This window comes from Rhipicephalus microplus, chromosome 5 (assembly GCF_043290135.1).
Source record: "Rhipicephalus microplus isolate Deutch F79 chromosome 5, USDA_Rmic, whole genome shotgun sequence".
Classification (NCBI taxonomy): domain Eukaryota; kingdom Metazoa; phylum Arthropoda; class Arachnida; order Ixodida; family Ixodidae; genus Rhipicephalus; species Rhipicephalus microplus.
Window position 1 is genome coordinate 52,375,980 of NC_134704.1, and position 13,311 is coordinate 52,389,290.

Here is a 13,311-nt window from a genome sequence, read left to right on the forward strand (position 1 = left end):
GTAACTGGGGGGTCAGCAGAGCGCCAGGCTGGTCCGATCACTGGCAAAGCGAACTTAACGTCTTCTTTCGCGTGCTGGTCTACATCATTTGAAGAAGACGTCTACTCTAGTACACGTTCTCGATTTACGTTTTTTTTTTTTCATTGCAAGCTGTAATCTTTCTATTTCTCGTGCTTTTTTCTTTTTTAAATCTTCAGTTTGTCCCAATACGCCGCTAACGGGAAACAAAGAACACATGACAGTAGCAAGCAGCTTTGTGTAAATATTTCGCCGAACGTCTCTAAACCAGTTAATTTTTTCGAAGCCTGTTATTGTAGTTTAGTCATAATAACTAACACAGGCTTGATGGGTCAATGAGACTAAAATATGCCCACCCTGCATAGCAGTGCTCTATGCATTTTAATCTTTGCTTCTCCAACCGAGTCACCTTTGAGACTAAGTAAGTAAGTAAGTAAGTAAGAAAGAAAGAAAGAAAGAAAGAAAGAAAGAAAGAAAGAAAGAAAGAAAGAAAGAAAGAAAGAAAGAAAGAAAGAAAGAAAGAAAGAAAGAAAGAAAGAAAGAAAGAAAGAAAGAAAGAAAGAAAGAAAGAAAGAAAGAAAGAAAGAAAGAAAGAAAGAAAGAAAGAAAGAAAGAAAGAAAGAAAGAAAGAAAGAAAGAAAGAAAGACTTTTGAGGCTCGGAGGCTCGCAGGATATAGGCCGAATCGAGTCAAGTGGATTTCGTCGCAAGCTCAGTTTGTAAATATATGACGGCAGAGTCACCATCCCTCGCGTACGAGGGGCCACTGTCATACAACACCGACGTGGGTGCTCTCTTTCACTTCGAAATGAAAATAGCCTTTTTGCTGCTTTACTCACCTCTTTGTTACACTTATTGCTATTTCTCACCCGACGATAGCGCGCTTCTATACCGAGATATTTAGTCAGCCCCTCTAAAGCTCCGCGGGGAGTCGCCAGCAGAAGGGTGAAAGTCGCGAGCGAATTAGAAAGCAGCTAGCACCCTTGCCCACCACCATCCTCCCCTACTCCGTCGCGGGTTTCCAGTTTCAAACCCTTTGTTGAGCGGCGACGAAATGAACAACGCCGTGTAGTACATGCTACATACAAAAGCCTATATGCGCCTACAGAACGCATTTATGCCGCAGTTTCCGCACTGCTTTCCGCACCTGTATAATACCCTTTGTACTGCGCGTCCAATTGCGACACTCAGAAAACTACGCATAGGTGAGAAAGGTTACTGCAACTTCAGTTTTCAATATTGCCTATTATACTCCGGTATGATCCCCTAACATCTCGAGATTACAGCGACACAAGAAAGGTCAACAACGCCACATGTGTCGCGTCACCCGACACACTTACTCGGTTGATACTGTAAAATAAAACGTCATTTTATGCAGACCCTGTGATCAATGAAGGCGTTTACAAGTTCGACGTTTTTGTCCCTCTTTGTGAGCATTAAATATTGTTACATGGAGGTGAACACAGGTTTTCTGAGCTTTTCGGCATCGTCGACTGAACCAGTCGCATTCTTATACGGTGCCGTGAACAGCAGCTACGGGTTTACTGATCGCCCAGTTGTGACCTCCTTTAATTGAACCGTGCATTCTTTGCTTCCAGTTAATTAGAATTATTCTTATCGCAGGATAAATACAAGAAAAATGAAGAATTCGAACCATCACTTACATGAGACGTCTCGCAGCAATCCGCATGTAACAGAAATTAACCAATCAATCACAAATCTTCAGGCACGTGTACTGTACGACGTCAGTGCATGCGTTAAAAAACACAGGTGCTTGAAATTTGCGGAACTGTCCACTTACAGCGCGGTTAATAATAATATGATGGTTTTGGCAGGTAATTAAACCACATCATTTGTTAATGATCATCCAACGGAATATTTTTGTTTACTATCAGCTGTTCTTTAACGTGCACTTACATCTCACAATATACGGGTCTTTACCAATTCGCCTCCACCGAAGTGCGACCGCCACGGCCGTGATCGAATCCGTGATCGAACCGGGTCAGCAGCCGGACACCCTAGCCACTGATCCAACGAGGCGGACAATGTTTTTCTAGCCAGTCGTAGCTATATATGAACGATAACATAAAGTCCGCGGGCTTATATCCATGAAGTATCGGCATGCACCTGTCCCTACGTATGTTTTCAAAACAGAACTCATTCCGACAGCCTTGTTTTCCGTTAGCGAATATCCACCCCGTCTAGGGAATCGGAAGGTGCGCTCGGACCCACGTTTTCGTCGCGACCGTACTTTTGCCGCCTCTCCTATCAGCACCTTACGCATAGAGCTCGTGTAAAAGCGAACAGCATTGTTCCCGTCACTGCGTCGCTCTCTACGTGTTCCCACACTCCACTTTCGAAGTAAACTATGCGCGCGTCGAAAGACCTCGACTTCATCCAAGCCGCTATTGCCGTTTCACACTACATACCGTACAAAGTCGACATGCAGATTAGTCGTGCCGCGCGGAGTTTTTGTATCGGATCCGCGTCTCTAAATCCCCCCAGGGATAACGTCGAAAGGGTTGTGTCCTCTTCTCCCCTTCCTAAACATCTCTTTTGAAGCTATATAAGTTCCCGATTTTTTTTTTTTACCTTTTCAAATTGTGGATAACGAGAACGAACCCCGCCGTACGTTTTTTAAATTAAAAGAAAGAGAGAAACCGAAGTGCATTGTTTGCTCCGTTTGGAGTCACTCGCTGAAATTGAATAGCTCGAATGAAATTGATACAGGAAAAGTGCACCCGCTCTAAGAGGGGCAAAGGGTCACAGGGAGGGGTGCAACTGCGGTCGACTACGCGAAGTTTGTAAAAGAAGCGCTGCCGGGCGCTTCAAATGAAATTGCAGCCCCTGTACACCGCGGGCTTGATTGAATCTTGCTTTTCGCTCAAAAGAAGGAGTCGGTTTTGGTGTGTTATGTTTGTGTGTTTTATGTTCGCAACAAGCGGGAGGAAAATGGAAAATCAATGTAATTTTATTCACCTTTCTTTTCTCGGCCTCTCTCAGTCTCGCACGGCCTTGTTTGTTTGTTTGTTTGTTCTTAACGAAAATTACTTTCTTGTTAATGAGTCGTGGCATCGCTTAAACTCCAGTTTTTTTTCCCCTTTCACGAATACTAGATAGAATACGCTGATCGTAGAACAACTCGACGTGAAACCTCTCTCGTTTGTCGCGAGGTGCACGAAAGAACAAGCATGAAAACGCGAAAATATAGCTCACTGCATCATGTGATCATCAAGAGTTTTCAGCCAACGTAATACAATTTTTTTTATTTCAAGTTGGATATTACGGTTGTCCGTTTATAGACCTCAGGCGCGTTTTCTTAATTCTGACGTACTTTTGTTGCATAAGCCACAAATAGAAAAGAAGCAGCAACTACAATGGCGTTGATTAGTTAAACGTCAACATAGCTATACACATACATTCTTCACTGCCGCAGTCTTTACACATCACCCTAAGCCAACCTGTCTCTCGCAGAACATTTCCTGTGGCGAAGGTTCTTCGACCTTGGCCCCATCCGTTATTAGTGGGAAAAATTTTCATGCCATAAACATAAACTTCAGTATTTGAGAAACAGCAGCCGCGGTGACCAAATATGCCTGCTGTGAGTCCTTTTGTAGGCACATGGTGTTTTCACATCGTCTATCTAGCAACAATTCCAGCACACCAGTGGAGAGTAGCAAAAGAATAGTAAGGTGAGCCAAATGGCATAGATTTATTCGGGATATAAATCTATGATGCAAATACATCACTTGTTCTCGCCTGCCTGTGTGTTGGCGTTTTCGTATTTTGCTCTATTCACGGAGTAGCCAATCGAGCGGTATACAGTCCAGTCGACATCCCTTTCCTTCTCCTCTTTAAACCTGAACCACACACGCGCGTTGAAGCGAACCATCGCGAGATGCCAAGCGTCAGCATCAGTTGGGTAGGCAAGACCAAACCGCACGTACGCGTAGGAAGGCGCCAGCACGCGATTCTAAGCGTCAGCGTCGGTCGAAAAGGCAGGATCGGAACGCTGAGCGACGCCGCGTCTACATACCACGCGATGACGCGTTATAACGCGTACTTGTGGTTAGGGGGCATGTACGCGTCTTAGCAACGGAAATCTGCCAACAAGCTCGCCGTCATGAGCGCCTGCAAGAAGGTACCAAAAAGACACTTGCCACCCACCCCCCTACTCGCCTTCTGAAGCCACACTAGCCGCGCCCCCTTTACCCAAGTCATAAGCACCCTTCCCCTCCACCACCGCGATGCAACGTGAATTTGCAACGCCCAAGACAATATTATGCCGGCGCGCATTGTTTACGGCCTCTGCAAAATGTAGTTTGTTTCGACAACACATTTTCGCGTTGCATTACGCTTGCACTATACTCCGCCACTCAACCCTTTTCTTGACCTTTTCCCCATGAGGTTTCCCAGAATAATTTATACGGGACTTGGCGCTTTGATCGTTCAGTCACCGTGAGTATGATGGGTAGTACACAGATTGGCCTAGTCTTCGTGCTTACGGGCTTCTGAACGTGCTTGAGGGATTGGAACGTACTTGTGGATTTGTTTAGTGTTGTGTTTTGGTTTAGTTTCGAATAAAAGACCAGACCATTGTGACCGCTTTGATCGTTCAGTCACCGTGAGAATGATGGGTAGTACACAGATTGGCCTAGTCTTCGTGCTTACGGGCTTTTGAACGTGCTTGAGGGCTTGGAACGTGCTTGTGGATTTGTTTATTGTTGTGTTTTGGTTTAGTTTCGAATAAAAGACCAGACCGTTGTGACCTTCGTGACCTAATTCGAATAAGTGAGCCTGATGAAACAAGACAGTGAAGTGGAACCACTGGACATTTGCTGATTGTCGTTTGGCGGCAAAGCCACTCCAAGCACGAAAGCAAAGGAAACCGCAAGTACCAATTTCAGACAAATCCATGTACATCAATCTCATGCTCGCTGACGCGCCTTGCATTGAAGCTCCCATAGACACTAGCGCCAGTATTCCTCTTAGTGTACCTATAGGAAACTGCGTACGCTTTCCCACCCCTCGCCATCACTCGAGCACATCACGTGACCATCGCGAGAGGTGCCGGTCACGGTCGACCGTGTGTGGTATACCTCGTCAGAACGACGTTGCTGCCGCCTCCATTGCCGTGCGTCGTCTCTGGTCCGGGACTCTGCGGGGCCACTGACAGGCGTGGTTCTGCGAGGATCAAAAGAAGGGAAAAGAGAGAACCGGGTTAGACATCCGTCATGGAACTCATCGACACACGAGAAACGTGAAATATACCACGCGGGCGGTGCAACGACCGTTCCTCTTGGTGAAGGAGAGACCACATACGACGCAGACTGTACTATATACAGTTCTAAGCACGTTACAGTTCCGATGCTTGTAAAAGAGAACGCCCGCTTTGAATTCATTAGCATGAATTTCGGTCGTCGTTATAACTGTGAAGAGAAGAACGTTACAAATGCGACAGGCTGTGCGATAAGAGTGCTGGGTAACAAGTTTTAGAGTCGACGCCACTAAGTGAAACTGAAACACCGTGTCAGCGCATAACACTCATTACTTCCTCCGTTTGATAAAACTGAGTCCGGTTTTCGTGTGTAGTATAAAAACAACTTCGCGGTTATCTTTATGTCCCGAAGATAGTTGCACGTTAGGCATGTACAGCAGGGATCAGTCTTAAAGACAACTAAATAAACTCTTTGTACTTCGCGCTGATTACATACGATAGTATATTAAACGTTTTCGTTGCTTGCCGCACAGTCGCGGCTCTGGTTCGCCGGAACTGGCTTCGTTTCAATGCAGTGGAATTGCAGGGAACTGAGAGTTGGACATCCACCGTAAATCAGTCGGGCACCACGTCAACATCGTCAGGTCTCACGGAAAGCAAACTGGTCGCTCGTATACCAACAGCTCTAAGACGAAAATACTTCTATGTATGACGTGTGCGTGTATGTAAGTTCGTGTTAAATGAGAAGCTTTCTCCTGTGCGTAAAGGAATTAAGTAGCTGTGCTGTTTCTGTTGACGCGAGGTGGGCGTGAGGTTGATACTGTCCTCTATTCCTCAACGTTACTCAACTTACATTTTCTTGCATGCACGTGTGAACAATATATATGATATGTGCAGTGTTCAAATGAATATAGCGTGCTATTTCTGTCGAAAATTTTTTTCAACGTTTTTTTTTTCACCCTACGCGCCTCGATTTTCGTCTTAGATGCGTCCCAACTCGGCAAAAAAAAAATTGCTTCTAAAATACTAACACCACGTATAATGAAGGTCATCAACAAAGAGCAGTGCTGATACAGAAGACGATTCAGCATAGACAACGCACTCGGGCGTTCCTGCTTATTAATTCATTTACATTTATTTGAGCCAGCGAGGTGTAGTTACCAGCGTTGTTCGTTTCGGTGCAAAAAAGCTGGCCATATTGCGCAACGCGACCGTCACCGTACCCTTGCCCGGCGTCCTTCCTTACTTAACAACGCCACAAGTGAGAAAAGAGGAGATCAAGCAGTGAGAGCGGACAAATCGAATCGCATAAACCAGTTCTCCCCTCTTAGCAATCGTTTAATTTTTTCATTTTGTTACTCCAGCATTGCATGTGCTCCCTTACCCTTTCACTACCGCTTAGGTTGCGCAGAACGTTGGGTTGCTCTGCTGTACTCCCCGCACTCAGCGCGCACCTGTTGACCTTAGCGGGAACGAACGTGGCCTCCGGCTAATCTCGATAAGGAGGCGCATTTATATCTTTGTTTTCGTATACGCTTCTTTCACTTTATTGTTTATTGGTCGCGGATATTGGCAGCGCCCGTGCTCATTTCGTACTCGCCTCGCGTCCTGGCCATGTCTACTGTTCTTATGGTGGATAAGAAGGTAGACTGTGCAACCGGTGTTGTACTTTTACTTCGTCGGACAAAGGGTACTCAGAAGCACAGAAGAAGTAGAAGAAAGAACCTGCTTTGGCGGGAAGAAAGCATCCCATAGATGTGCCCACAGAGAGGCGTTGTTAGGGGGACATTTACTCAGACCTTTCCCGTCTTTAACAGCGTTACGCGAAGTTATACTGAATTGAAAGTACCAACATTCTTTATTGTGAGCTAAGGAAAACAAATCCTCGGCCTGCACCATAAACATAAAGCAGGCGAGTACCAACAGCAATACCTTGTGACGTCTCGTCAACAACTAACCGTTTTGAGGACTGACACGCTCAGGACGACATTGCGCCTTCAACAAAGTTTCGCCCACCTATCGAAACGTCGGCCAGCCTATCTGAAGCACTCAGCTTTTCATACAGCTACTATAAAGCGAATGAGGTGTGATACGGTCAGCTTCTACCTTTACTTTGGAAGGCATGATCGTTGCGTACGCCTTTTGGTGGAAAGTATGACGGCAAAGAAACTACAGCAAGACACTTTGGATCGTGCCCTTTCAGTGAGTCCCATGGTCCAACAGACGGAATTCTGTTCGCCGGGCACGAGGCCCTGTCGAATCTCACGCGGACCGACAATGCAAAGTCAACACAACTCAATCGAAAGACGGGGAGTGGCAGGAGTGAAGTGGTCATACTGGTTTTTACGTTAACGTTGCGACCGAAACAGTAAGACCACTTGGGTTTGCCACTCTCTTGTTCCTTTGCAGCTGATCAAGAAGTTGCCGTAGTCCCGATCACAAAGAAATTGCGAGACTATAAATGACTTCTCCACACACATACACAAAAGAAAGAAAGAAAGAAAGAAAGAAAGAAAGAAAGAAAGAAAGAAAGAAAGAAAGAAAGAAAGAAAGAAAGAAAGAAAGAAAGAAAGAAAGAAAGAAAGAAAGAAAGAAAGAAAGAAAGAAAGAAAGAAAGAAAGAAAGAAAGAAAAAGAAACACGATGAAAACTATTTCGTGTTCACATATTCCAAATTTTTTTCTCATGCGTTAGAACTTGAACGTTACCTATTTCGCGGTTTAACTTTCTCTGTCTCTTCAAAGCTGTACGCCCTGAGGCTCACAATCAACGTGCGTTTGGTTAACGAAGAGGCATGTCTGTTCGAGCACGCGCAATTCGACTCTTCACTTGCCCTCAGGGTTGCCCGACCTGAGCTACCTACCTACAAATAGTTCAGTGCAGTGTTGTGAGTAATGCGGTGCACTTCTTCTCCTTTGTACTCCAATACAGCGAATTTTACCCCGAGGAACAGCTCGCTGATAAGCACTTGAAGATAGTCAAATATGCCCTCCTCCTACTCCTGGCCACCTAAATAATGAGGAACTGTTACTTTTTCACCTTATTCAGTTTTATGATTGTTACCACGTTGCATTCATATAAACGCGCTATATCGGACATCAACATGTCCATGTTGCACATGTATGTTCCTATAAATTGCCGCTGCATTTTTTGTAGCGCAAGCTACACTGACCGAGGTTAAGCAGTTTCGTGTGGCTTATTGAGAGCCATGCTGCGCATGCCCGAGGAGCTGTGACGTCACGCCGCGCACAGCTGGCATGGAGGCGAGGAGAAGATTTTATACAAGCGCTTCGGTATTTCCGTCTCAGTTGGAACACGACCAACGCTTTAGTGAATCGAACAATCTACCCTTTGCTCAGTAGACACCGCAGCTACCAAGACGCAGCGGCTGGTTCACCATACGTTGCACAAGTTTGATTCCGGGGTGGTTCGATTTCTTTTCATTAACCCCACTGTATACCTGTCTAAGTTTGACTGCAGTATGCAACAACTGGTGCTCATCGATATTTGCCTGGCAAAAACCACGGCTACCGCTGCGAGCGCATCGACTGTATGCACGCAACTAAACCGAGACGAGAGTGCGCATAGGAGTCGGAGGACGTCGCTGTCGACTTCAACGAGTCGCGATGGCGGCATGCACTTCCCATTCATGCGGCGAGCGTGTCGTGTCGAGTGGACGATACGGGAACGTGATCAAACCTCAAATTCGAGACCGTCGCGATACCTTACAAGCGTATTCCTTCCGCCCCGGGCCACTCGTCGAATCTCTTCTCTTTCTAAGGCCACGCGCGCGACTTTTGTGGGGCGCTTGTTCGCGGGCCTTTCTGTTACGGGACGTTAGAGCACGTGGCTTTCATCCGGGTGAAAGAGACAATCCAGCTCCGACAAGTCCTTTCCTTAAGTATCACTCGCTATACCGCGGTCCAACCCCCCGGCGACCGCAAAGAGGCAGCGTGGAGAAGGACGCCATTCCAAAGGAGTCATGGAAAAAGTATAATCAGCGGCGAAAAAGATATTTCGTTGAAGACCCCCTCGTGGTAATCATCTGCTTCGGCGGAACGTTAGAGTGCGCGACGGCACGTTCCTTTTCTTTCGCGAGACGGCGAAACGTCCCCAACTTTGTGTGCTAATAATTTTACCACACTCCCCATTTTTTTGGCCGGGTCTTCTGACTTACACCATGCATATAGCGCTTCGATGCTGCCTTGTTAAAATGAAGCGAAAGTTGAATAATGTTTTAATCGTGACGGCGTATTCAGCTGCGGAATGTCACGTTTCATTTTCTTATTTAAACACTTCCCCATTGACTCGAAATTGTGTAAGTGCTGTGCGCTTGTATTATAGCTACTTAACACGTGCTTAGAGCAAATGTGCTGGCTCATGGTTCGTTATATGCACTTCCCATTATCGGGGTACAAAACAGCCTACGAGAGACGGCACTTTATATTACTCTATATCGAGTATATACCGAGTGTATACTGAGTATTTACCTTGTCTATGCTGAGTCTACACTATTTTAGACTCATTTAGTTTGGTTAATAAGAACATTATGGGTGAAAATATGTTTTTCTCTCTCTTTCATTTGTCTGCCGACAGTATTCATGGGAATGCAAGAGTAAAGGAGGGGAATTCGAACCTGCAACGGAGTGTCTATCAGTGGTCACACGAGCTATATAGCACAGAAGTTAAAGTCTCTATAGCAGCCGCTAAAACATTAGAATAGGCAAACTCTATGTTTAGGCTTTATGGTCAGGTTAAGCAATTTTCTAAAAGATAAATAAAACATCTCCCGTGGTACCATTAATAGCAGAATTTAAGGGCAGCAACGCTGGTGACGTAACGAACACCGAATCACCGACTAATCAGAACCACCGACTGAAGCGTCGGCACATGCTTTGCCACCTTAAACTCAACGATCTTGTCGTCACAAAATCTCGAAATATCGAATTCGAAATGATAAATCCTATAGCGACGCTAAGAAGGGAGAAACCTGTACTTGTACTTCCCGTTTCGCCTGATCTGCCAGCGTGTGGCCAATGCGGACATAAGAAAAAAAAAAACAAAGTACGTTGCATGTGGTCAGTTTCCAAGAAGAGTGAAGGCTACCAAAATCAAGAGGGAAAAAAAAAGCACTCCCACTCCTCCTGCTTGATTGATTTCAGATACATACATTGCTCAATAACTATCTCTTGAATATTGAAAATTTCCCAGACTGCCATTAATCATGCATGTGTTCACATACCAAATGTGAGTTTACATATATCCCCTTGGAGTGTGAAATAGTATAAGAACAAGTTAGGTTATTGTTAACTCTCATACAAACACTGTTCAAATTCTTATGTTGTTTGAGAAAAAAAAACTTAGGTTGTAAGAGTTAATCGAACAGGCCATGCAGCAGTTATACGCTGCTATATATATATCATTGTCGAGGAGAATATCTCCCACCCCACCCCCTGGCTTACATCGCGCCATTCTTACGCCGCATTCCAGAGATTCTTGGTTTTGCAACCATCTCTTATCGTTCACCGTGTGCGAGTCTCGATAATTCTACATCATATCGCAAGTGCAGTGGCAGTGAGAGTGTCCGAGAATTTTCGCTCCGACGCCCTGTGACAATCTCGCGAGAGGTTATCACGTAGGCGTCGTATCAACGCCACAAAATAGCTCAGAGTAAATGTAGAACGAAGACATGGAGCACATATCTAGATATTAAAAAAATATCTTGACCCAGGCCCGGTAATTTGGGCTATTTAAAACGATGTCTGCACACAATTTTTATGAAATTACCTGTGAAAAAAAGCACAATTCTAATCTTTCAAATCACTATGTGAGAGTGACCCTACGGCTCAAAGAGATGTAGATTTCTTGCGCGATAAAACATTGTTTGGTGGTGTGATTAAACTTCTTGCATTCCTCTTTTCCTGTCATGTTTCCGTCAAAGCCCGAATGACACTAATGAGCAAACAACACAGACTTAATGTGTCATGTCTCTGTCTCTATTTTGATCAATGCATCTTCTTTGGTCATGCCTTTTCAGAGAGAATAGCACAGAAACTGTATGAAAGAAGGAAATAAAGCACATCACGCCCATTGATTCAGCAGCTCAAACTGTCATCTATGTCGCCTCACTGTTGTCTATGCATGTGTTGTAAATATTCTGTCTGCACGCAATCCGTCTGTGAGTATGCTAATTATTTGTTGCCTGTACGTCATCTGCATACGTTTTTCGCATTTTGTCCGTACGTCATGTTCGTCGTCTCTTACGTCATCTGTATATCGTCTGTATGTTGTCTACGTGTCATCCCCACGTCGTCCGTTTCTTGCTTCCAATTAAACAGCCTCCGTGTGTTCTACCGCGTTAATTACGAACAGCCAGCTATCTGTGACCTCAGAGCTTAACGGCTCCTCAATCCTACTCCATAGCTTCGCGCTTCCGTACAACCCGGATGAGATCAGCCGCGGTCCTTGCCATAAGAAGGAGCCGGTGGCAAGATGTTAGTACGTACTCAATGCACATCACGCAGCGACCGTGACCCTCTGCAGTGGTAGTAAAATAAACAGTGCCGAAGAGTTGGAAGCAAGACGGCTTCGTAGCCGCTCACGATCGGCTAATGCACAACCCGCTGTGAAGAACGAGTTTCCATCACCCCCCCCCCCCCCTCCCCTCCAACGTAAGCGCCCCTCGAACGGCCGCGACGGCGCATCGCCATGTATGCGCAGCAGGCACTTGACTTGCGGCGCCGGAGCTAACATTCACTTGATGGCGATATAGCAGGTCTCCAGCTAGCAATCCTCACCTAAGCCTAAATCTCTAATTTGCCCTGTACTCTTGTAGTGACAGCAACTATCACCGAGTGCGCAACCGATAGGGTGGGAGTATCGGTTAAGAGTATAACGGTTTAGAACGCCAACGCCGCCATGAAACCCCGACATCTAACTATTACGGCTGACATCGACACCAGAATCGAGCACCGGGCGATAAATAGTGGGTTTAGTGTTTACCTAGTCAGCGCCCCCCTCTATAGTGAGGGGAAGCGCTCACCAAGCTGTACCGTAATTTTCGTGCGTATAATTCTGGCTTTGGCTACCGCGTCATACCGTTATAGCGTCGCAAATCTACGTAATATATATTTAGCAGCGCTAGAGCACGCTACATATTAAGAAAATAAAAATGGATCTAAGTTGCCTTGATATTTCACCTCTAAGGCTTTCGGGGATGACACTTATTCAAGGCAAAACGGAGCGAACAACGAGCCTTGAGTAACGTGCACGAAGCAATACAAAGAAGACACGTACATTACACCAGACAGCTCCACACCTCATTGAATATCCCTTACCAGATAGCGTAAACAGAATCAAGAGTCATCAATCAACGGCAGAGAAAATGTGCCAACTCAATCAAACACGCCGCAAAAAAAAAAAAAAACAAAAGTCGCCTTATGTAACACGTAGAACGGTATACATGGCGTTAATGTACGACGCCGCACGAGTTGCACGACGTTAATGATTGTTCGAACGTGGTTCCCCTCGCGAGTGGAAGGGCACGTCAGGTCAGTTGTGAAAGTAACCAGAACCGTAATTCAGCGGGGAAAGAAAAGTGGTAAGCCGAATGAATGCGAGGAGGAGATATGGAGGAGCCGTGCTGCCGAGCACGTCAGCCCGAGTCACGCCGGCGAAGGTGGGCTTCACCGTCGGGCTGCGAGGAGGATACGTGACCCAGTGCGCGGCCGCGGTGGGCGAGCCTGTCTCTCTATCGTAGCGACGTGCTCTCCTCCTCACCCTCTCCTGCCCGGAAGAGACCGACAGCGCGCGGAAGACCCGACCGCTTCCTTCTTCCGTCAAGTTCACGGTCACTCACGGCCGTTCACCCCTGGAACGCACGTTTTAACGCCGCCGCCGCCGCTGCTGCCTCTGGGTAGAAACGCTCCCCCTCCCGACCACTCGGGAGCAGAGTAACCCTCACTGCGTTGATGCCTTCCTTCATGGCGCTACCGCGCTCGCTTCTCGTCGATTTTGGCTGATTTCATGACTCTTATTTCTGAACCCCCCCCCCCTCCCTTTTTATGAGTTTCTCCCC

General features: G+C 46.2%; 1 protein-coding gene across 2 annotated transcripts in view; it reads right to left on the bottom strand.

The window, feature by feature from the left end:
- The window catches only part of Blimp-1 (PR domain zinc finger protein 1), a 175,205-nt gene that overhangs the window by 91,837 nt on the left and 70,057 nt on the right, over positions 1 to 13,311 (bottom strand). For both annotated transcript variants that reach the window (XM_075895453.1, XM_075895452.1), the window contains exon 2: positions 5,117 to 5,201. The gene's annotated coding sequence lies outside the window, so the exon portion shown is untranslated. The remainder of the gene's footprint in view (positions 1 to 5,116; positions 5,202 to 13,311) is intronic.